Source organism: Idiotropiscis lumnitzeri, chromosome 9, assembly GCF_059441095.1.
Source record: "Idiotropiscis lumnitzeri isolate Australia: NSW breed Sydney's pygmy pipehorse chromosome 9, RoL_Ilum_1.0, whole genome shotgun sequence".
Lineage (NCBI taxonomy): Eukaryota > Metazoa > Chordata > Actinopteri > Syngnathiformes > Syngnathidae > Idiotropiscis > Idiotropiscis lumnitzeri.
In genome coordinates, this window is record NC_142399.1 from 17764983 (window position 1) to 17791418 (window position 26436).

Here is a 26436-nt window from a genome sequence, read left to right on the forward strand (position 1 = left end):
GTCACGCACACTTGCATTTCTGTAAGTAAATAATAATCACAAGCACAGAGGAACAGCAGTAGCATGCATTTACATTACAGAATGGATATGACACAAATCACCACATGCGCACACACACACGCACACGTTCACTCCGTGATACTGTAAGCTATTGAGTCAGACAAGTCAAAGCGTTTCAAAGTTAGTATGTGTGTCTGTGACTGTGTGTGTAATAATCCATTGGTTCTGTTCTGTGCTGATTCCAGGCACTAAGCCCTGCCACAATTATTCAAATCCAGGCTTTTAGTTGCAGCACACCTCTCTCCATGGGCCTATGAGCCGGTAATCTTGCCTTTGGCCCTGCATATCAAATGGCCTTAACTCCCATAAGGAATGCATATGAAGAGGAGCCACTAGTGGCTTAATCCGCCCTGTTTAAGTTGCTGAAACGTACACCTGTCACGCCGTCTCGCACCGAGGCTTGTGGCTACTGATAGCTGGGATGTAATTCCAAAGGCGTGTAGCTTTTTAGTCATTTCTAAAAGTATTATCACACTGTTTAGAGTGAGAGGTGTGGGGGGGTGTTGAAGACCTCCCTCCTGTCCTGACTTGATGTCATCTTTTCTTCGTACTTTTTAATGGATGCTTCCTGGCAGCATTTCAACATTCCTCTTGCATTTTCTGGCTTGTATCTGCTTTTACTCAGCTCCTTATCAGCTTTCTTATATCATTTCTGATGTATAATGTAATAGTTGAAATGTAACCATTATTTGTGTTCAACTTTTTTTTAACATTTACACCATCTTCATTTTCATCTTCTATGCCACTAATTCTCACTAGGGTCACAGTTTCGCTGGCGCCTATTCCTTCTAACTTCGGGCAATAGGCAGGGTAAACCGGAGTCATGTTGGCAGACATTTGCAGGACGCATGTTTGTCCATAACAAATAAACATTCACCCTCCCAACAACAATTAACATCAATGAACCTAAAATGCATGTTTTTGGCAAAAAGGGAGGAACAGTCCTACTTGAAGAAAAGCCATGCAAGCAATTTTTCTGCAATCATCTCAAGACTAACAATATTTAAGGTTAAAATACTAAATGTGTTTTCTCATTGGGATGTGAGGAGAATATATAATATATTCTATGGAAAATACTACAAGATAAAAAAAAGTGTTATTTGTGGTACATTCTGTTCTGTATCTTTTTCTTTGTATTTATTAGTGTTATTTCTAATCAGTATTTAGAGTTGTTTCAGTCAATAAACACGGACGTAATTCCAAAGTAGGACAATTGGATGTGTTATCTCTACATAGACGCCAGACATGATTCAAGTGACGCATCATCTCCTCCACAAGGAACTCACTTGGAGTAAAAATGGACATAGACGCACACGCCCACACACTCACAGAACACATACGTGGTATCTGTGGTAGGGACACTGTTCAGCTTATAGGACAGCTGTAGAGCAGCCTCAGGTAAGACAGATACTCGAAACCGCTTACTCAAGGGACCAGTATGCGCTCGACATCTGTCGACACATCCACTTTTTTGGAAACAAGCTTTTGTTTTGCGCTGGGCATGTGATGCTTTGACTAGGGTTGTTCTACTCTCACAAGCACTGATTGAGCATGTGTTGCCCAAAGTAAGGAGAGACCTCACGCAAGATGAGTGCAACAACACTACCACATATGCAACCACACACACTCCCTTCCAGGCTCCCAGAGCTCTTCGGCTGGCATCTGTGAGGCCCCAACTGCCAAATGCTGCCAGGCTGTCTGAGCCTGGACTTTCACCCAAAGAGGGACACTGCCAGCGGGTGAATGTTCTACCAGTGGCCCAGGACTGAAGGCCTGCAGAGGTTTGGACCCACTTGTGTGTCTGCCTGTGTGTGTTCTTTAACTGACTTTGTTGGCATAGATGTCTTTGCCATCTGGTTTATTTGGTCAGTCTTGCACTTCACATAACATCACAGTTTAGTCTGTCAAATGTATTTACAAGCCCACAAATATGCAATAAGAATCAGGAGAAACACACACATACAGTCGATTAGTTTGTCTTGTGGATGACTTCCTTTGCCTAAAAGGCCAGCTCAGGTCACATACACACATACCAACAAGCATGCTCAAAGCATAATTCATAAGGCACACTTGTGCCCCATCCAACAGCCATCCATTTTCTGTACCGCTGGTATTCCTTAGGAGTGACCTGAAGCCCCATCTGACCTGACTTTGGGTGAGACACGGGGTACACTCTGGTCGAGAGCCAATCACAGGGCACATACAGGTATAGACTACCAACCATTCATACTCACCTTCACAATTTAGTCTTTAATTTAACTAACATGCATGTTTTTCTATTGTGGGATGAAGCCGGAGTAGGTGATGAAAACCCACACCACAATGGCGAGAACATGCAAACCTTACTGATGAAGGCTAGTTAGTGCTGTAAAAAGTGCACTGAATCAGATAATGTATTTAAGATTTTGGGTGTCCTGTCTATCACCATAACATCAGAGAAACATTTTAAATGCCTTTCCAACACTATAAAAGTATCACGAAATGCAATCTGGTAAAATGCAACTCTTGTTTTAAATCTGATTAGATTGCAGGTGTAAGTGTGAAAGTGTAGAGAGCATGTACATAAAAACACAGATGCAAGCAGACTGAGTCTTTGACGCACCACGTTACCACACATTCTGTTCATTTTGTCCATGTTCTTATGTAATTCGTGAAACTGTAATGTACCATTTGTGCTGCTATGTGATCTATGGCCACCCAATGTTCCCTGCCACCTGCTTGGTGTTTGGGCGATGCTGGACAAGCTAAGAGAAAAACAGCCTTATCTCATCAGCCCTTGAAAAAAAGCAAACTGACGAAAAATGTATTTGAGGTGATTACGACTAGCTGCAGCAGTGTTACATTGCTCACTTTGATACGATTCTTTCTTATATAGTTATCTAGTATATAATGGGGCGGCATGGTGGCCGACTAGTTAGCATGGTGGCCTCACAGTGAGAGACAGCATCGGGTGTGGGTTCGATCCCGGCTGCGGCCATCCTGTGTGGAGTTTGCATGTTCTCCCCGTGCTTGCGTGGGTTTCCTCCGGGTACGGTTTCCTCCCATATTCCAAAAACATGCATAGCAGGCCGATTGAACACTCTAAATTGCCCCTAGGTATGAGTGTGAGCGTGGATGGTTGTTCGTCTCTGTGTGCCCTGCAATTGGCTGGCAACCAGTTCAGGGAGTCCCCCGCCTACTGCCCGAAGATAGCTGGGATAGGATCCAGCCCCGCCCCCCCCCGCGACCCGAGTGAGGAGAAGCGGTACAGAAGATGGATGGATAGTATATAAGGAGTTACAAAGTATTAAGTAAGTTGTGCAACCGCACTGTGAAGCCTCTGCAGGCTATATTCTAGTGTTTGTAAATCAGAAAACGTGTGCTTGCTTTTACACCTGCGCCCATTCTCCCGTCAACTGAAATCTGTTATTCATGCATCCTCAAACTGAGTACGGATCAACCCTAAAATGTTCTCTGTCAAATCTGACCCTGAGCGCAAATTAGAGCGACTTCTATTAAAATTTCACCTCTTCTGCACTTTCGAGGCTGTTGTAAGTCCAGCACCCCATGAAGATGGGATATAATTTTGCACGTTCTGATTCAGGCCCGGTGACCACTGACTCATGCTGACAGTGCAGGACACACCTAGCCCATAACTCTCACCTCTGGTCACCGACTGCCCAACATCTGATTTTTGTCCCTGCCACAAATGTCGACATATTATATGATACTAATTGCTGTCTGCTTGTGTATTTGTGCCAGTGGACGTTTTCACCCATTTTTTATTGTAAATGCTGTTTGTGCGATTTTTAGGGCTTCTACATTTAATACCACTATAGTCACCATAATGGCGGAATGGTGAGTTGTCACAGATTTTTTTTTTTATTTATTTACTTGCTTTTATATGATTTAGCAAGTACGTTACAGTGATTCGCCCAATCTATGGCGTAAGGGAAGTTGGGCACCACTGATCTAGAGAATAGCAGGCACACCCCGTTTTTTATTGATGGACCTTCAAATATGAGTTCAGTCGTACACATTTTTTTTGATTGGATTACTTTTATTGAATTAATTTCATATAGAATTAAAAACACACATGCACTCCTCCAAAGTGTAGCGTAGTGACGGAGCTATGTGGATAAACTGATGATACTCATCCACTCTCTAAGATATTTTCATATTTAAACTGTGCAGTATTTTTCAAATGGATTTCTTTGCGATTCACAAGTTTTATAAAAATTCCAGCCTCGGACTTCAATGAGTCACGTTTTTTGGTGGTTGTGTATAACTTCCCAGGTTAAAGGCATTATGGGTTTGTAGGAAGTGTGGACGGAAGAATATGTGCTGATTAAACGTGTGCAAAATAAAAACGTAGGCTTATGTGAATAGCCTCATTTGCATGTTTTGGTATGCGATGGTTTGAGATTTAATAGTTGAGAGGAAACAAATATCAAACATTTATTCAGCAGCAATGTACATATGCCCCAACACACGACCCGGGCCAGGCAAGGGAGCTTCATTCGACCCTCGGACAACAAACATGCTCCAAAGCTGCCCATCATCCATGTTTAATCCATACAAAGCTTTGACAGAACATGAGAATCATGAAGGACCTCCATCAGAATGTGACAGGCTTTGAGGGAACATACTGGCATTTATGGTAGGCCGTGGGCCGGAACATAACGTAGGCACATTGCTGCGCTGCAGGGCCACTCCCCCAAGACCTGTCATGGATCCTGTGATAGACTGAGAAAACTTAAAGTAATGGCAAAATTCCTGGGGAAATGCTACTGCCGTGGCCATCGGTTACAAAATAAATAATCAAGACCAGATACTCTGTTCAATATTTCATTAACAGGAACAAAGTGGAACAGAACTTAACCATTGAAATCTTGTCGGAATTATCGGTGGGAACTTCTTTCCGTTCCACCTGGGTAAATGCGTAATGCGCAAATACAGTGGCACACCACTTGGCTCAGTCAGTCACTATCTTTGGGCCTTTTCTGATTCCAGTTTTTGCTGTAAACATTTCTTTACTATCTGAGAAATATGACCCAGAAGTATAAACAACAATTCAATGAAGTTGGGACATTAAGTGAAATTTAATAAAAACAGAAGACAAAGATTTGTAATTTTGGCCAAAATGGATCAGTATCGGATTGTTTTTTTTCTAGAACCAGTCTGATCCAATTCTTATGCCCAGAGCATATCATATCTTCAACTTCAAGCTCTCTAATCTCGTTGCACACTTGAGTACAATGACAATAAAGGGATTTCTGATTCTGATTTCTTCTGATTCTGATTCATGTTGTGTAAATGTAGAATTAGCGCATACAATTAACACAGTTTTTGTTGTTCGTTTTTATAAATGTCCTTGTCTTGCAATGACTTTAATGTAAAATAAATAAAGGAAAAGACTAATTTACAGAAAAAGAAATGGTTTGAAAGCACAGAACCTTTCAGGGTGGTCGATACTACAGTTTTTAATAATTTAGTCCCTGGTCACCTTTCGGTCTGGGGTTAGGTACCCTTCTCTATTAGTGAGGGTTACATCACCATTTCTGGTCATCTATAACCTTTATGGAGAGAATTTCTAGACACAGCCAAGGCATTGAGGGTATCCGGCTTGGTGATCTTAGTGTCACGCCCCCACAGATGATGTGGTTCTGTTGGCTTCATCAACCAGTCATCTTAAACTCTTGATGGAGCTGAGTGGTTGGGATGAGAATCACAAGCTCCAAATCTGAGATAATTGTCGGTCGGAAGAGGGTGATATGCCCTCTCCGTGTCGAGGAAGAGAGCCCAAACTCGTCCTTTCCTCGCTTATGGTCGCGAACTGTGAGTTATGACTAAAAGAACATGATCTCAGATACAAGCGGGCGAAATGAGTTTCCTCTAAACGTTTTTCTTGTTCTCCCGTAGAAGGAGGGTGAGATGCTTGGTCATCTGGGAGGTTTCTTCTCCTCCACATTGAGACAAACCAGATGAAGTGGCTCGGTATCTGGTTCGGATGCCTCGTACACGACTCCAAACTCCAAACTTAGTTTAATTGTGCCATGTATTAACTTTGTTTCCAACACATTTCTATTTTCTGACACTTGACTCATAATGCAATACAGCCTTCTTGCTCATATGCTTTCCATCTTTGTATTGTGATACGCTGTAGAACTAAAATGTAACTATACCCCTCTTACTGTATTTACGTGCTTTCAATTTCACAGTAAAAAAAGGCAAATTTCTTACAGTATAAACTTTGTTATTCTAGAACGGCAGCTCCCCACATTGGTTATTTTTGTAGCTGTGGTTAGTCACAGTCCGCATGTACAATGTTACCAATTAAATTTACATTATGGTTGTACCCTCGCATAATGACTGAACATCTAACTGACTGAATAGGCTCTCTTCCCAAGGATAAATGTCTCTATGATTAGAGAAGGAATGCATGCTGATCGGAGCATAATAAGCTAACCAAGGGATTCCGCATACTAAATAAAATGAAACCTCTCATGAGCTCTGTTAGAAGAAAAGCCAAGGCCATATCGATTTTTAGCTGTATCATATCCCTAAATCTTCTCATTTCCCTTGTTCCAAAGCTGTCAAATGTCTTTCAAGTCCTGTTACACTGGTCTCGAGCATTATGCACCTGTCTATCTCTCTATCTATCTAATCTATCTATCTATCTATCTCAATAGCAAAACAGTACGACACATATGCTTGCTCTCACACCAACTAGTGAGCTAGTAGCATTTATGTATTTCAAACATCCCCCACAGCCATCACAACACACTCTTGCACACACACATGCCACACTTCTCTGTCCATACTATTATCCATTTTTCACGTACAATTGCTCTGTTATGGTAATCGCTGAAGACTCGCCATGGGCTGATTACTCACAGCTGACTTCAGAAGCTTCTCCCTCCGCTTTCCTGCCGTTCCCCTGCTGGCTCTTAATGCACTATTAACCCATTCCTGCTTATTAATTCTTTCCCAGTCATCGCAAGTAGTCTACTCGATGATATCTGTCATCATTCCATGCCTATTAGTTCCATGGACAACAGTTATTCCTAATGCACTGCCATCCTCCCACCCCCTTCTTTTAACAGTCCTGCTTTATGGAGTGCAATTGTCATATTGTGTCTTGGTGAGAAGAATTTTAGAATACTATGCAATCATATACAGGTTGTTCGACTGTCTAGACAGATGATTCATAAGATTTTTATTTTTTGTTAAAAAAATAAATAAAATCAACATTTACCAACAGTTCTAAAACAGAGTGCCGGGTCAACTTCACGTGGGTTTCGGCCTTTATAGAACAGCTGTCTTAGTGCACTTTCCTCTGCTAGAAATCCTAGAGGAGCACGCTTGGATTAAAAACAGAAATATTGCTCACATTGAAACTTGGCAGTCATCTTTGGAACTGACGCTTATGTCAAGGCCTGCGGTTTTGGACCATCCCAAGACATACGGAGGAACGCCGAATTACACAAAGCCCCTCAGCTCTCCGGGCTCAACCACACATCGGCTTGGGTTTCCTTAAAACCACATTAAAGTGCAGTGGTAGCACTAAGTGTGGTCTTTTTGATGGAACTTTTACTTTTATTTCTCCAGGCTGCTTACACAAGATTCCGCACGTGTCAATCAATCAAAATCTTTTTTTTTTTCCCCTCAATATTTTTCATTTAAATGCTTCGTGTCCAAAACACACTCGATCATATGGCCTAGGAGTTCCAAAGAAAGGAAACTCTGTTTTAAGGACAGCTGTTTCAGCAAATGATCTCAGAAAAAGAAAAACAAATTAGCAGATGTGGCCCAATGACTAATTGTGTGTTAAAAAAAAACTGAGCTATGTCTCAAATAATGCTGCTGTTTGACATAAAATAAAACACTAGCTTGTTTGGGAAAACCTCATCATGTAGCTATTAATACAAATAGGCTTGAATATTTTACAGACAGAAGATAATGGCCATGGACAGAGGACTTTTATAAAAGCCAAATTAAGGCAGTAAAGTGACCAATGGGCAACATTTTATGTTTTGGATGCATCTTTAAAATCTTAATATAATGTCATTCAGACGAAAAAGGTCATCCTCTCATGGCTCGGCTAATCAGTTTTGCACAATCGTAAGAACATAATGTATACAGTATATACTGTACTGTACTCTACAGTACTGGCAAAATGTTGGGTATTATTCTACTTTGGGATGACCTAAAACATACAATTACAAGTGAACTTAATTTGACCCTATCTAAACTTTTGAATTACACACACACACAGGTCTCTCTGTTCACTGTTTTTGTACTTTTTTCACAGTGTGCTGTTCCCAGATAAGGGAGTGAATGCAAAATTCACAAGAGATTGATGAATTCACGTTACACATTTTTTAGTTCAAATAGAATTTCTATTTAAACCGTCCCTTTTCATGAAGATGTTCACATTTTGACATCATGATACCAGGACCATGCCAAACAATTGATCAGTTGCAAGACTTCAACAAGATGTTTTGAAAGGGAAGTGGCCACTGAGCTTAGTGTGTCGCTGTACCATTGGCAGGTTCTGGCCTGGATGCGCCGGCCTGGATGCCAATCGGATTGCTGAATTGCATACACTCATCCGGGGGAGTGAGGCCAAGTTGGACTGTACAACATACAAGCAATGTGTTCCCCTCCATAGGTGTTTCGCTTAGCCACAATGTAGCAAAGCGTAGTGGGTGACAGCGGCTCGAAACTACAAAATGCTTGGAATTTTATTGCGTGTGTTCAAATATGTTAATGATCTCCTTAAAAAGTGGGCTTTAATACATTTGAATATGTTAAAAGCATGAGGAGGGTTAATTTATTTGGTGTTGGACTCGTAACACAAACCCGTGATCGCTGTTGTTTGTTATCTCGAATCCATTCAAATGGGTTACTAATTGTATTTTTGACTGCAATACATTCATAGGGAATCCTATGCTTTAATATAAACTTGATCAATCAGATGCAACCTTGGAGGCGTATCGGCATCTAATAGAAGAGTACCTAGGGACATTACTAACACAAAATAAGCACAAACATTCAATACAATACATAAATATTTTCCACGTGAAAATCTTTCATTAGATAATAAAGATGTCATTTCTTTAGGTACATGCTAAATATCACAATATTATCAATATTGCATATTTTTCCAATATCACATCCTACTCTTTTTCCATTTCACGTGTTTTCAGCCGTTTAACGGTGATTTTATGCATATATACATATACTCTCTCTCTAGGTATGAGTGTGAGCGTGGATGATTGTTCGTATATATATATGTATATATATATACATATATATGTATATATATATATATACATATATATATATTAGTGATTACTTTTTTTAACTAATTAATCACAAAAAATTCCATGAATAATCATGATTAATCACATTTTTCAACTAACATTTTTTGCGAAGCTTATAAACAGATATTTACTTGAATAATATCTATTGATGCAAAATCACCAAATATGAAGTATATTTAATTCAAAGACTGTTCTAATAGCTTTCTTGTATTCTTGAATACGATCTAAATGGAGACATCTTTGCAGACATTTATTTTCGAAACATTTCTCAAAACTGCCCACAAGCGCCACACTTCTGCAGTGTTGGTTTGCAAGGCCCAGTGGTAACTTAAACACAGCGTTTTGTTCTGAGATGTGCTAAAGACAGCTAATACGGCACAATACGTATTTGCAAAGAATGCAAATTATTTTTTAGGTAAATCAAACTGAGTTAAAATTTTTTGGATTAATCACCTGACTTAATGCTTTAATTTTGACAGCCCTAGTATATATATATATATATATATATATATATAAAATCGGCGTCAATCAGCTGAAAACATGTTTGGATATTTCGTATTTTTTGTGAAAAGTAATGGTTTCAGACATTAGATTATCTCCATGTCATGGATTTACCTATCGCAAATAGGTCTGAAACCCATTATGATGGCTGGGTTTATTTTTTTTTTAATACTGCTTTTCAACTACTAACTCACTTTTAACCTCTTTGCTCTTTTATGGTCTGAACAATGTAGTTTTAATTGAACAACTGATATATGGTAAAAAATATTTCCAAAAAGTATTGTTCAAACACTCTTTTCCTGTTCTTGTTTGATGACAGACATTTTCAAATTTACATTTGTCTTGAGTCTATTGACAATTGAGATTTTTACCAGGCTTTAAGCGATCAAGATTATCAGGGTCAGTCAGTGATCAAAAAGTTTGAACAAAAACAATACCCGATCACTGATTTGATCATAAGATGGAGCCACATTATTAATTATTTATTCTACAGTCGACATCCACCGTAGCAAAAATATTTTAGAAAAATAGTAATTAACCTTAAAAAATATTAAAAAACTTAAAAAACACTGATAAACATTAAATACAGTATAACCTGCAATGCTAACATTTCCTTCCTTGACATTAATGGGGAAAAAGTACATGAACATCACCAGTCATTCAGGTGGACGGGGATTTTTCTAAAACTATTGCGAGCTTGTTTCAACAGCTGTAAAAAAAAAAAGGCCATGCACTTTTTTAGCAGCTATGCCATGTAGTCAACTCCTGCTCGTTTTTGGCTCATTCTGGAAGTTGGCTGTGTTGTACAAGTCCCGGTGCCCACAGACCACCGTCATTTGGTCCTACATTGTTTTTCCACTTGCCTGCCATGTTATGTGCCATGCGTCATGAAATAAGCACATCTGAAAGTTGTTTGGCTCCAATGAAGCTGTACAGATTCTAGGGCCTTATCTACGCAAACTGTATTAGTTTTATACATAATCACTTCATGAGAATAGCATAACTCAAATCACGTTTGGCCTGACTGCAGTGTTCCTTATATCCTCGTTTAGCAAAAGTTTTCTTGTATCTGTCAAAGAAACTGTCTTTTTCCGTGTTTGTTCAAACAAAATGCTTGCCTGCTGGTTGTATCTGTCATTGGCTGAAGGTGCATGGCCGGAAGTTCACGTAATTTACACTGAGTGATAAAAGCGTTTTTGAATTTAAGAGATGTTATAGTTAAATCAGTAACACACATATAGTTAGTTATTTTTTTATGTGAATAAATTGGTTTCAGACTATTTACCAGTCCAACAACATTCACGGACGCGATTACTTTGTGATGTGATGGTCGATGGCGCGGAGCCATAACTCCCGCTTCCCAGAGTTAAGGCTTTCCACTGACAAGGCTAAAAAAAGATACACTTTTTACCTCACATATACACTATGGAAGCACAGGACAACCCCGCAGTGAACAAGGTTGTGCTTGCTCTAATGTCTTATTCCGCAGATCTCACCAATGACTTAATTGAAAGATCGCACTAATTATGACATTGCAGTCGGTCAGCAATTTTGCTTAAAATGATCAGATTGGTATAAAGTCTCATTTGTATATTTATTTCAGGAAGTCAACCTAATTTACCGACATTATTGTATTGAGTCTAAATATTTGTATCACTTTTACTGATTATTTATTTGATTTACTAACGAGCTAACTGAAACAACAAGATCTCAGATACACTCGGACAAAATGAGGTTCATCCACAAAGTGTCTGGGCTGTCTCTTAGAGATAAGGTAAGAAGCTTGGTCATCCGAGAGGGTCAGTTAAACAGTTGCCCCTCGATCTTGGGCGGAGACAGATAAAGTGGCTCGGGCATCTTGTTCGGATGCCTCCTGGATGCTTCACCGGTGAGGTGTTCAGGCACTATGCCACCCGGCTGGCTTGGGAACTCAACACGATCCCCCGGGAGGAGCTGAAGGAAGTGGCTGGGGAGAGGGGAGTCTTGGCTTCCCTGCTGAAGATGCTGCCCATGCGACCCGACCGCAGATGAGTGAAAGAGGATGATGCTTGGGTGCTTTTACCTTTTATGTGTGAGAGGGTCTTATGTTGAATGCTATTCAATTGTATTCATGCTTTTTTTTTTTTTTTTTTTTTACTAAACAGAGGTACTTTGCCTATGTGATGCCATTTTTTGTTAGATAATGTTCCCTGTTTATAAGAACAATCTAGCAAACTAACTGTATAGAGGTAGTGAAATTTCCCCTCACTGTTGTACAGAGAGGCCATTTTCTATTAAAAAAATGCCACTTTTTTTTTCAATTGGGCGGTCTGGCTTATGTCAAGGCAAAAAGAAATGAAAAAGTAACAAGTTTCCACATGACAGGGCTGCCGTGGAGAAAAGGACATTCGACAAGGACACAGGTATACAATCAGTCCCACTTTTTTTTCATAAAGCAAAAGGTCACTTGTGGACTGTATTTACCTACCAACACTCCCTCGAAATGGCTGCCTCTCTAATGAATTTGCAGTTGTTTGCTCGCCATTGTATCTGTGTGAAATGTCGACTTGTGAGTGGCGCTTTCTGTGCACACTGACGCCAAATATCCTCTGCTTAATGGTGATTGAAATAGGGATGCTGCCTGTCTTGGAAACCACTTAATGTCAACATGTCAGAGGTATCAGGGGGGAACTAAGTCCAAAACTACTGGACTGTCAAATCATAAACGCCGTGGGGAACAGATTTCTCAGGGATCTGCAAGCGATGAAAAGAATCAGCAGAGGTTTTGACAGGGATTTCATTTGGCATGGCTCATGTCTCCAAATTAATCCCGTGACAAAATTATGGTTTTCTTTTATCCCCCATAGTCCCATTTCGTGGGCTTCAATGTTGCAGATCTCAGGGAGGGACCGGTGATCAAAATTAACGAGCATCAGAAAGGGGTGGAGGAGAATTCCTTTTTATTTGATTTAATGTATTGAGTTGAAACAAGTTTGCCACATTTTGTTGAATTATTTTATGCAAAAAAAATTCAACATAATCTCACCCAGAACTATTTATTCTCTCGTGATTATGCTGCAAATTAAGAGACGTTAAATGTGCCTATTTTCCGTTTTGTAGAGATTCCACAAAATTCATTATTTACCATCTAAACACAAAAACAAAAACAGAAATAGACAGTCCCTTTTGTACACATTTCCCCCCAAAGTTATCAGGCTACATTTTGATGGTTTCAATTTCACAAGACTTGTGTAATTAATTATTTGAAGTATTTGTGATTTTAATTAAAATATCACAAAAAAGACAACTCATAAATTCAAATGTTTGTCAATAATCTCAAGAAAATCTAAAGAAAAATGACTGTAATTAAAGCTCAAAAAGCAGCATGGTTAATCAGCAACCGAGGACTCATAGCAGAGGCAAGATTTTTGCTGGTGTTGGTTGAATCATAGCCCGAATGTATATTTTTTGGGTTTTTTGGGAAATTGGCTGTAATATTCAATGAATGCTGAACATAGTGCTCAACTCCTTTTCAACCATAATCACATCATCCTCCTCACCTTGGAATAAAAAAAAAAAATTATTAAAATTGAGCTTAATAAAATTGACTATTTCTCTAAATAAATATGAAACTGAGTATGTTTTTCATTTCATTTTGCAATCATTATTATTTTTTTTTTCTTGATTAAGCCCAGAGTGTATAAAATTCTAGGTAGTGAATCATAAACTTACAAAAGTGCTAATTTTAAGAACACACATTTAAAAGCAAAGGGACCATATTAATTGCATTTCACCTGCACATTGTAATGAGATTTAATACTCAATCACACAAGCACTTATTTGTGGTGTTAAACGCACTAGCCCTGTCATTCTTAGGTTAGCTTAGCATTTAGCATGGCTCACTGTCTTTGCTCACTATCCCTTCGTATATGATACTTGTCAGAAATGTAGCTTCTTCGTCGATACGGAGGATATGATTACTGACTGAAGAGCAACTCTGCAACGTGTGTGGGCACACTCGTAACCAGCCGCAGCTGTTGCTAGCTAGCTGCTTCTGCGTAAATAACACAGAGCTTCCCTTGACCTCATAATTACCTGTGTAGGTGGCGTGAGCCCAGAAAAGCTTTTGGCGTTTTCTCGGTGGCTTGCCTACTTCTGATACTTTATTTTTACGAATGTGTTGGCATTTGCGTCTCAGCTTTGTTATTTAAAAAAAAATGTTAATTTTGATGCGAAAACAGTGACGTTTATTTCGAGCCTTGAATAAATGTGCTTGGAAAGGAGTGGTGAGTGGATCAAGAGAAAGTTTAAGTCACTTCAGTAACAGGGAACCACTATATTTTAGGGGTGCTCCATCTTGAATGCGCATCTAGACTGAAGGTATGTGCATGACAGACCAAGTCGAAAATCTGCGCAGCCACAAAACCATTTGGAGAATACAGGCCGGAGGATTATGAATTAATACAGTACATTGCAACCATTTGTACTTAATTTTGCATCTATACCGTCTTCCACTCCTCTATATGTAGACTTTCTACAAGTGTTTGTAGAAATCGACATTAAGAAATCATTGGGATTCTTTTGGGAGTGAGGGGTCAGGACTGAAACAATACCTTTGTCCTTATATAATAAGTATATTTTATAGGGCTGTACATTATCCTCTAAAAGTTATATCTCGCTATACAATCTATGATCAGGTTTGAATTATAGAGTTACTAAATCTAATGGTGTATAAGACCCTGGAGCATTCTAATTTTTTTATATCATTCTTTATTACTTCAGATTTTGTCCTGGGGTTTTAAAGAGGTTAAAATCTGTGCACTTGTGCACAATAGTTTTCTTTGTTATGTGCTATGTCTTGAGTTTGTCAAGCCTTTCTAAAATTGCTTATCTGTAGAATAGAATGTAAAAACACTCATATAAACACACAAGTACATGAAGTTTCAGCTCTGCATTTGGCCCATCATAGTAATTGACAAAAACACACACTAAAGCGAGGGACTTCTTACGCTCATGGGGAGCTGTTCAGGGTAGGGGGGGTGCTATAAACTGAAACGTGCACGTGCAGTGATCATCACAACTTTGAGATTAACAGGTCCGACTACAACGCTTCTCCTCAGGTAAGTAGACCTTGGGTCAGTCAACTTTGGGCCAGTGTTGTGGTAAAACCTGTACTCTTCATCAGTTAATAACACAGCGCATATAAGTAAACAATCATTCACTCGCATTTAAATTTAAAACAAATTTAAGCTTCAGTTAACCTAACATACATGTTTGTAAGAAAATAAGACTTAGTTCCGAGGAAAATTACAAGTGGGGGGGGGGGGGTCAGAGGAATTTAAACCCAGAGTAAATGCAGTATCCATAGTTAATTTTGGCAATTAAATTGAAGAAAAATAATGAAAATTCCCATTACAGCGTCAGATTGCCATAACTTCTCTGTACCTAATGTAGCCATAAATGTTGTCATTTAGGATCACAAACATGAATCTTATGCAACAGTAAAGTCCTGTTTGTTGGTATCCACACTTCTTTGTCATAAATGAACAAAAGCGTCCACTTGCCTCTCACATAAGGGGAGGCATGGCATACGGAGTGGAAAAAACGCTATGGTGAAAGAGTGACAAATAGAACAGAGAGGAAAAGAAAGAGAATAAGACATGGGCGTTGATGCATACTAACGACATCATTAAACGCCCCTCCTGTACATGTTTACTTCCCAGATAGTTTCCCCTCGTCACCCAAACAGCCCCCATCCAACCTCTGCCATCACTCCATGTGCACGGACGGATCTTTTTGTTTTCACGATCCTATTTTTGTCAGTTAAAATATAAACTGTGGCTAATTTTCGTGTATTTATGTAAAATCCCGAGGATGGAAGGCAGCAGTTCATACTGTTCCTACTGCATGTGGGGGTGTGTCTGCGTGCGTGTGTTTGTGTTTTGCTGCCGTGTTTGTCTGGTGGTCCCCTCAGAGCAAGCGCTCTTTTTCCTTGGCATTGAACTTGACCTTGTGCAACCCTTCTATAATGAGTGGATTGAAAACATCTCACTTTGGAATGCTGTGTGGGGAACAGGGAGGCCAGAGTTGCCCTCACTCCCTGAGCGTGGAGTGCGTGTGTGCGTGTGCGCGTGCATGTTGTTGGGGGTTGAGAGGGGGTGGGGGGAGGGTCAATCAATTTGGAAAAGATAAAGACTCAATGTCATTTCCTGCTTATACACTGCCACTAAATACATGATGTACTGTATTTATCAAGGACATTGTTTCATCTCACAGGAAAATCTTAAGCACAGAAATGAATTCCTTCCAATAAATGTTGTGAAATTGATTCTATTAGTTGACCTGCAGAAAAAAAATAATTTTCTGCAAAATGATCTTTTAAGTGCCTCTGTCAGCATGATGGCCTCACAATACAGGAGTGCAGAGTTTGATTCTGGCCCTGTGGCAGCTCAATCCTCATGCTTGTGTGAGGCTTTTCTCTGACCCTATATCGGCTAGGCTGGCTCCACAGCTGGTCTGAGCTACAGTACGGGAAGGGTGTCTAGATGTGTCACACCAGTCACCCATTCTCATTCTGACAAGGCCGCCGGTACTGTTGCACCAGTCACCCGTCCACCTTCTAGTGGCAGATGTCCTGCGGGCACCTTTCAACCCTCCTTCGTTCATTGGATTGGATCACCCTGATCCACCATTTTCAAGATGACCAAGTTTGGATAACCAGTTCTCAAAATGGGACCAGACGTGGGCTACCAGCAATGTAAAAAACAAGTGTTCAAAGAGCCAACATGGGGTTACTTAAAGTGTTTTTTTTTTTTTTTATTTTGAGAAAAAAAAAACACAAAAAATATGTAGGCATCCACTTTTATTAATTTCTTTTGGGAACACTCATCTGAGCAACATTAAAATTAGAAACACAAATAAGCACATACATAGTGGATTTTTTGAAAATGTTTTATATCTTAAAAAAAGCTCCATATCCAATAGGTATTGAAATAAAGAATGCTCATGGTTCTTCATTCGAGATGAGAGGCCAGCAATTTTAAAGTTCTGCTTTTCCGAATCCGAGGTTATGCCGCGGTGCGCTACAGTTTGGCCACCTTGTTTTGACCTCTGCCAGGAGTTTTTGTGCTTCTGCTCTTTTGTTTTCTCCTTTACCATAATATTTTTGTGAATTGTCCAACACAACATTGAGACAATGTCCCTCTGTGTGATGAAGTTTATGATGTACTTGAACTTGTTGAAGAACCAGACCAACCTCTGGCCAGGATAAACGGCGAACTAGATGTGTCGTAAAGGATCCAGGATTAAAAGGTTTTTTTTGTTGGGTTCATCTGTGCTTATTGTTACTTTGAATTACGCATACGCACTGATGGATGGAAGCAACCTCAGTATCGGGTAAGTAAACCACTAAAATCCCTCCTATGCCAAAAAGTTCAAACGGAACTAAAACGGGTTAACGCAATTTTAAATGGCCAGCATATACAGACAGCATATACTATACATACATACACATACGGATCATGTTTTCATAGATTGCTTTTATATACTGTAAATTTTCCTTCGAACCTTACAACCCCTTGTTTTTTTTCTTTCCATAGAAAAACAACACAAGGTTAGCCCATCAATGGCTTTTCATTAGTAGCATGCTTCAAGTACCAGCCGCATTATTGTATTTTCTGGAGGCTTTAAAAGAATAAAGCCCACTGGGGAAAATTTCAAGTTTATAAGTTTGATATAAAGATTTTTGTTGAAAATACTGCTTTCATAGTAAAGTTAAGAAACTGTTCAGGAAATTTAAAAAAAAGATGAAGTGAAACAGTACTTGAAATTATCCCCCCCATAAATAACTGGTAAGCTCCCTCATTTAAACCAAGCAAACCAGTATGGAATAGAGGAAGCAGAGCCGGAATTGTCCAATTTCAAGCTATGCCCAAACTCAGTCCGCGGCTCTTCGTAAAAAAAAATAAAAATAAATAAAACAAAAAGACATTTTCGTATGCTACTCCAGGCCAGTTATTTGTAATGCTATATTAAGAATATAATCCAAAGTAAATGCAGATAACATCGCTATTCACAATTATGTGTCAATATATTCATTGCAGTTGTAAGAATGCCATTTTAAGATAAGACGGGACAAATTAATTGAGATAAAGTGTGTGTATTTGCTCTGTAACACATGGAGTGAAGTTTATCATAATACATTATGTTTTAATGTTATATTAATACGGTTTGTTAGAATCCCAATTCACTTGTGACTCACCATAGCTCTTGCTATTTTACCGAAACATGAATAAAGCTGAACCAAAAAATGCATGACATTTTTTTCAAACGAAACTGGAAACTGGAGCACCTCCGCATCTGGAGTTTTTTTTTTTTTTATTATTATTCCTATGTGTACCTGTCTCCTTGTCATGTCTTTGTCTCCACCTGGTCCCGTCATCTGTGGTTGTACTTTTGTGACTTTTTTTTCGGTCCTGTGAGCCATGTCCAAATTTGGTAAACATTGGTGCATTCCGTTTGAAATTTCTCATTCCTGTCAAAAATCTGAAAACATTGTGAGCGCAGTGAAATTAAGAGTCAGCAATAAATATGACAGGTGAGCTAAAAAATTTGTGAATCACATTAAACGTATATTAGATTGCGTCAATTAGATTATATATTATATTGGTGTTAATTTAATTCAAAACATTGCAGTGCTTGGGTTTCTTTAATTTACTCCTAATACTTTTCATTAAAATGACAGTAATGGGGTGTGTGGGCAACCATGCCCAGTGGACCTGGCAGAGTATGACGTTGAGCTGTGTTTGATCTTAATCCTGATCTAGCTGTCACCATCCATCACACAAACACACACACACGCACCCCCCTGCACACACGCATGCACACACCCCAACTCTCATATTGGAGGGAGGGGCAAGTGACAGCGCTCTGAGGGGAGGGCTCATGAATAATAAACAGAAATACAGACTGGTCCAGGTACACAAACGCACACTTCCCATATAACCTCGCCCCTGTGCTACCCCTCAACCTCCTATTCCTGCAGCCTCCATGTTTATGCATCACACTCTGTTTCATATGTATCGACCACATCATTCCCTCTGTTGTCGCGGGTACTGATGACACAGGCTGCATTAAGAATGATGGCCCGACTTCACTTTATTGTGCTGCTGGTGTACAACTGTACGTATACACACAAAAAAATATTCCGGTTTACAGAAACAACACAGAGCTCGTCTCGTTCGCTCACACACAAATACACACATACCTTTGGGAATTACAAAGGAATAACATAAGCAACCTGATACACAAGATGTGAGAAAAAAAAGATAAAGTGACCAACTCAGCGACTCATAGGGACATGAGCATGCAGAATTGTGAAAGTACATGCGTATGAAAAATTGACAAGACAAAAAAAAAAAACTTGACATGACTAATAAACCTGTGTCGGTCATGTCAGGGTTTTTTGTTATTGTCACGCACCAGGCCATGTGTTGTTTGTTTTTTTCAGCTGAGTGGGGGGCGTCTTCTTCAGCGCTCGTTCCCGCCCTGTCTCGTCCGGCTGAGGAGACGCACCCACCAGCCACACACCGGTTCCCCATTAGCCTCACACCTGACTCCCATCTGCTCCTCTAATCACCGGACTATTTAAGCACCCTGTGCCGACGGTTCGTTGTCGGTGCATTGCACAATTTCCCCGACCTCACTGCCCATTGTTGCATTGCCCTATTGGCATGCCACTGTTGCTCTCGCTCGTGCTCACTGCTCATGTTACTCGTCACAGTTCCTGTTCCCTAGTCCCGTTTTGTTCTGTCCCGTCGTGTTTTGTTCGTCCTCGTCGTTTTGTTCATTTGTTTCCAAGCCCCTTGTTTGCCTTTGTTTGTTAATTAAACTCCCCTCAAGTTACCTTGCCTTGGCTTCCCTGCATCTTTGGGTCCTCCTCCTCCTCGCCTTTCAGCGAACCTTGACAAAGCATGGTCCAAAAAAAGACTAATCATCCAACTGGATTAAAAAAAATGCTAGCCTTAATTGCATATTTTGTTGCAGAAGCTAACGGGGATTGCTAAATGATATTTCTGTACTCGCAAACACCTCTGACTTCTTTTGACTATACAGAATTATACATTTTTCAGAGTGGTTTACTCTTGATCTCATCTGGACTTGTACTCTGACTTGACTTGGACTTTTGTGACTGAGACTTGACTGGGACTCTGAACTTTGTGATTTGAACTTTCTAAAGTTGGACTTGACTTTTCACCTCTGTCTCACTATCATAACAAATAGTGACTTGTAGCCCATTGCGACTCCAACACTTGATAGCTGCGCGACACATTCAATTCAAATATTTACATGTGGAACAAATGCAGGTGGATAAAACATAGCCTTTTTCTCACACTTCATTTTTAAAAGTTGTGCCATGGCAGGCAGGGAAACCCCATACATGCATGCGCATGCTCACCCACAGGGGCCCAATCAAATTCCAAGGAGTCCGAGGCAAATCTTGAGATGACAAAAAAAAAACATGTAGAGTATGAACTCGGCGGAGGCAAGCTTGGGCTGGGAAGGCCTCATGGGATTAGCCAGAAGGCCTGCCGCAGGCTCGTGGGGCGTCCCACCTCCATCGCCGCGGGTCGTCAACGAGCGGATGCTGACGAGGCACGTTTATCGTGGGGCATCTTGGACTTGAGCTGAGTGGGAGCATCAGATAAGGAAGCGGGCAGTGCTGACTTGCTCATCTGGCGCCTGCCGGAGGAGCCGTCCGCCCGGTGACATCAGAATTTCAAAGGTGTATTGAAAAAAAAAAAAAAATCAGGCATACTTGGCTTAAAATACTCCATTCATCATGAGTTGCGGTTACACTTGTCATCTTCTTTCAACAGTCCTGAAAAAATCAACCTATTTTGCGGGTTCAAGCACCAAGTTGAAGATCCAAGAATGCAGAAAACTACGTAACTTGACCTTTTTTTGCCGGTCAGTCCCCCTTCGTCCGGCAGCGACCTGGGTACCCATCCAGCCTCCACTTCTGGCGTTATTCATAAAAACTGTCTGCCCCAGACCCCCGTTACCTCAAAAATAGGCGTCCGGCTGGGCTGTTCTGCCCCGGGGAGACACACTGCCCAGCTCTGGTAATTTGTGACGTCACCAACTCACATTATCTGATGAGTTGCTTACAGTCACATTTTCAGAAAGTGGAAAATGACAAAAAAATTAAATTCAATAAATTTACACTGATGTAAATATATATATATATATATATATATGGTGGACACCGGCGGTAAGGGATGCTGTCAGGCTGAAGAAGGAGTCCTATCGGCCCTTTCTGGCTTGTGGGACTCCGGAGGCAGCTGACAGGTACCGACTGGCCAAGCGGAATGCGGCTTCGGTGGTTGCCGAAGCAAAAACTCGGGCATGGGAGGAGTTCGGTGAGGACATGGAAAACGACTTCCAGACGGCTTCGAAGAAATTCTGGTCCACCATCCTTCGTCTCAGGAGAAAGAAGCAGTGCACCACCAACACTATTTATAGTGGAGATGGAGTGCTGCTGACCTCGACTCGGGACGTTGTGAGTCGGTGGAGAGAATACTTCGAAGACCTCCTCAATTCTACCGACACGCCTTCCTTTGAGGAAGCAGAGCCTGAAGACTCCGTGGTGGACTCACCTATCTCGGGGGCTGAAGTAACCGAGGTGGTTAACAAGCTCCTCGGTGGCAAGGCCCCGGGGGTGGATGAGATCCGCCCGGAGTTCCTTCGGGCTCTGGATGTTATGGGGCTGTCATGATTGACACGCCTCTACAACATTGCGTGGACATCGGGGACAGTGCCTCTGGATTGGCAGACCGGCGTGGTGGTCCCCCTTTTTAAGAAGGGGGACCGGAGGGTGTGTTCCAATTATAGAGGAATCACACTCCTCAGCCTCCCTGGTAAGGTCTACTCAGGGGTACTGGAGAGGAGGGTCCGTCGGGAGGTTGAATTTCAGATCCAAGAGGAGCAGTGTGGTTTTCGTCCTGGCCGTGGAACAGTGGACCAGCTCTACACTCTCTACAGGGTCCTTGAGGGTGCATGGGAGTTCGCCCAACCAGTCTACATGTGTTTTGTGGACTTGGAGAAGGCGTTCGACCGTGTCCCACGGGGAGTTCTGTGGAGCGTGCTTCGGGAGTAGGGGGTACCGAGCCCCTTGATACGGGCAGTTGGGTCCCTGTACCACCGATGTCAGAGTTTGGTCCGCATTGCCGGCAGTAAGTCGGATTCGTTTCCAGTGAGGGTTGGACTCCGCCAAGGCTGCCCTTTGTCACCGATTCTGTTCATAATTTTTATGGACAGAATTTCTAGGCGCAGTTGGGGCGATGAGGGGATCCGGTTTGGTGACCTTAGTATTTCAGCTCTGCTTTTTGCAGATGATGTGGTACTGTTGGCTTCGTCAAGCCGTGATCTCCAACTGTCATTGGAGCGGTTCGCAGTCGAGTGTGAAGCGGTTGGGATGAAGATCAACGCCTCTAAATCTGAGACCATGGTCCTCAGTCGGAAAAGGGTGGAGTGCCCTCTCCAGGTCGGGGAGGAGATCCTGCCCCAAGTGGAGGAGTTTAAGTATCTTGGGGTCTTGTTTACGAGTGAGGGGAGGATGGAGCGAGAGATCGACAGGCGGATCGGTGCAGCCTCCGCTGTGATGCGGACGCTGTATCGGTCTGTCGTGGTGAAGAGGGAGCTGAGCCAGAAGGCAAAGCTCTCGATTTACCGGTCGATCTTCGTTCCTACCCTCACCTATGGTCACGAGCTGTGGGTCGCGACTGAAAGAACAAGATCTCGGATACAAGCGGCCGAAATGAGTTTCCTCCGCAGGGTGTCTGGGCTCTCCCTTAGAGATATGGTGAGAAGCTCGGCCATCCGGGAGGGACTCAGTGTCGAGCCGCTGCTCCTCCACGTAGAGAGGAGCCAGATGAGGTGGCTCGGGCATCTGGACGCCTCCCTGGCGAGGTGTTCCGGGCATGTCCCACCGGCAGGAGGCCCAGAGGACGACCCAGGACACGCTGGAGAGACTACGTCTCCCGGCTGGCCTGGGAACGCCTGGGCATCCCTCCGGCAGAGCTGGAAGATGTGGCTGGGGAGCGGGAAGTCTGGGCTTCCCTGCTGAAGCTGCTGCCCCCGCGACCCGACCCCGGATAAGCGGCGGATAATGGATGGATGGATATATATGTATATATATATATATATATATATACACACACACAAATTAATTAAGCTTATATGATAAATATGATTATGTTAGGCCAGAGGAGGCCGCCCACCCCTCCACCAACTGATATATAGATGTGTTTTGTTGATGCCATTGTGACATGAAATTATGTTTGTGATTCACAAAAAAATGTAGCGTACAAAAAATCTGCTATTTTTTTGTTTGGTTTCTGTATTCAAAACCTGAAGCAGTTTTGCATAAACACATCAATCACTCATGAATGACCACACGGTATAACCTGGGCTGTCGCATTTTTTGTTTGATTTCATTATTTTCATATTTTGCATACACAGATGAGTGCAATAATGGCACACTGTAAACAGTGACTTGTTTGTGCAAAATATTCCCTTAAATAAATCTGATTGCAGCAGATATAAATTAAACAAAAGCAAATTCAGTCAGACTGCAACACACAGCATTTTAAATCACCAGCTTGATGCAAGCATAGATTTAGATGTGATTAAATCTTGTGCCTTATCATTTTCTTTCTTGTTTTTGTAAAAGTAAACATTGATGAAAGGTGCCCATTACTTTATTTGCATATAAATGTATTTATATTTTTTCTGACTGATGCTTAACTACTTGTATGAGAACTAGAGCAGAACAATATTCAACTTTCATTAAAATACAGCTCATTGTTCCTGTTGTATTACATACCTTCATTTTCTCTCTTATTTTCTCTTTCTCCATGTTATCTTCCTCTAATTCTTCTCTAAGCCATCTGACTGGATGAAGTTAAATGAAAAAAAAAACAAAATTGCAGACAGCCATTATGAGAGTATTCCAGCCAACTCATTAAGTCATTTTTTTCCAGTAAACTTGAGCACTTTAAAATCATATCATTGACATCAGATGACCAATGAAAATTATGTTGAAAGAGAACATAGAGCGTTATCATTTAAATGCTCATAAAAACTTTTTAAGTGTACTGTTCATTAATTGAAGCTCTGAACCTGAACTATAAGAATTGTGCCTGACTAAATACTTTTATAGCTACAGCTACTTTAACTGCCAGTCTTTTCATGGATTTGCATTTCATTGTGATGGACAGGTCACAGTCAGCAATTGCAGGCAATTTGTCAGCAAATGGCCGGCTCTGTGAATTTAGTAAGTTTTGCAGTCAAAGTAGATTTTTGATCACAATTGTGCATTGAGATAAATGAAATAATTTGAGTTCGATGGTTGCATTAAATTTTATTAAATCAGAGGACGAAGTAATTCACATACTGATTGTGCAAGACTCAATCAAGTCCCAGGTTACTTTAAGGGGAGAAAAAAAATGATCAAGTGGAGTCACAAGCAAATTTCAAGTAAGTTGAGTCAAGTCACACAATCTTTATTGGTCACAAAAAAAAATAATAAGTTAGTTTAGTTTAATTTCTTCGACTCAGATTTCCTACTGACATTTTTAATCAAATAATCGGGTATTCGGATAAGATAAAATCAATTTGAAAAATTGCTTGATGAAAGATACAGATGATAAAAAAACACATTTCCACTTAATAAACGGCCAACTGGTTTTCATTTTTTGGTAACATTTTATCCTTAATTTCAAACTGTGCATAGCAATATGCTATTTTCATCTAAAGAAACATTAGCGAGAATTTATTCTCTCCTGATAAAGTTTGGTCTATGAGAAGAACCTGCCTGGTTTGTTGAAAAGTGATCAATTTGAACGACAGTCGTGACATGCTGTCACATCCAAAGTACGTCTTTTATCTTTGAAAAGTAATTTGATGGCTCCCGCCAAGCCCTGCTAGCTCTTACTAGCCCTTAATTGGCGGTTGAACGTTATATCAGTTCTTCGTAGTTTTGTTGAAGCCCCCATTGGTGGCCCTTCGGCCGCCCCGGTTGCCACCTCCACTTTTAGATGTGATTCTGTTGCGCAGCTAATTGGTTCTGACTTACTGTTGTTTACACACCGTCTTATGACACTAAAGCACTAGAACACCAGACTTTAGTTTGAACAACTATTTAAATAAAACATGATAATATTGATTTGCACATACAATATAAAAGAAACTTCAATATCCGTAATTTATTCCTAATTTTCACACTTAAAGTGTACTTGTGTTGGTCAGAAAGAAAATATATATGCTTTATAAAATAAAAAAATGAATAAATAAAAAAATGCTTCCAAATGTGTTTTTTGTTGCACTGGTTATATTCAAGCAAACTTATAAAGAACATATTTGTCGAAATGCCATGGCAGCTAATGCACATATATTTGCCTTTAAAAAAGCTGAGCCATGACGTAGCGGCATTGAAAGCCATCCAATTCAGCGCGACATTTTCTGCTTCAGTCTCACCAATTTAAGGTCAGTCAATCATCACTGATGGACACCCGTTTTCTAGACACTTTTAAGGCCTTGACTCACCAATGCGATGTTGGCCGTCGTGGGCAACAGTCACGGCGGCCTAGAAGTCGGCACATCGGACTGGAAAATAACCAAAGAAAAGACCGCAAAAGCCGACGGAAATGCCAACTACTCCGGATCATATGCGCACGTGTGAGACGTAGTACCCCTTCATGCCATCGGCGGCGACAATCACTGCGTAGCCTTTTATGATGATGTCCAATAATGGCGGTCTTTCGTGAATGAGAGTGATTACTTCGACAACCACAATGTTCTTTGAGATGTGAAAATGAACAACGTTAATTTAGTTCTTGAGGAATAGCTTCAAATTTCAACGTTTACCCACTTTCGTCACTTCCCATTCTTGTCCAGAGCACTGATTTGCTAGCTGACAGCCAATCATTTTGATCATTTGTCCCGACAGCCTGACCGGATTCTACATGTTGAATCGGCTGAACACGTCCCCCAGATGTCCAATAATGATCTCCGACTTGCGAGCTACACCAAACAGACGTGTTCTCTTTATTTACATTGTGTCTTTATCTTAATCGGTTGAAGGAAGTAACTCGCCCATTTTGACAAAGCAATATACTGACCAATATCACTACAGTACATATTTTATTTCCACATCCCAATAGAATTTTCAGTGTATAAAAATATACATTCTCATAAAGCATCAAATCAGCACAATAAGCAAAGCTGAGTTTTAGTGTCCATCTATTTGATTACCAAAGCTTACACTCATCTTTCCTCAGATGAATTTTTGTATCCATACCTTGTTTTAAATTCACATGCTATCATAGTAAGTCATAATTTTTTACTGATTAAGTGGCATTCCCAATCATATTCTAATCTAGCTATTGAAGTGAACTATTAAACAACAAATATGAGTGTGTGGTTGGCTCTGTGCTTACCTACACTTTGTAATAGAAATAATACATAAAGGGTAAGCCACCATGATTAGAACATGATTTTATCACTTCATTCAAATTCACTTCATAGT

The 26436-nt window shown here is 40.7% G+C and overlaps 1 long non-coding RNA gene across 15 annotated transcripts in view; it reads right to left on the reverse strand.

The window, feature by feature from the left end:
- The window catches only part of LOC148330571 (uncharacterized), a 210198-nt gene that overhangs the window by 22816 nt on the left and 160946 nt on the right, over window positions 1–26436 (reverse strand). The gene's annotated exons all lie outside the window — the stretch shown is intronic.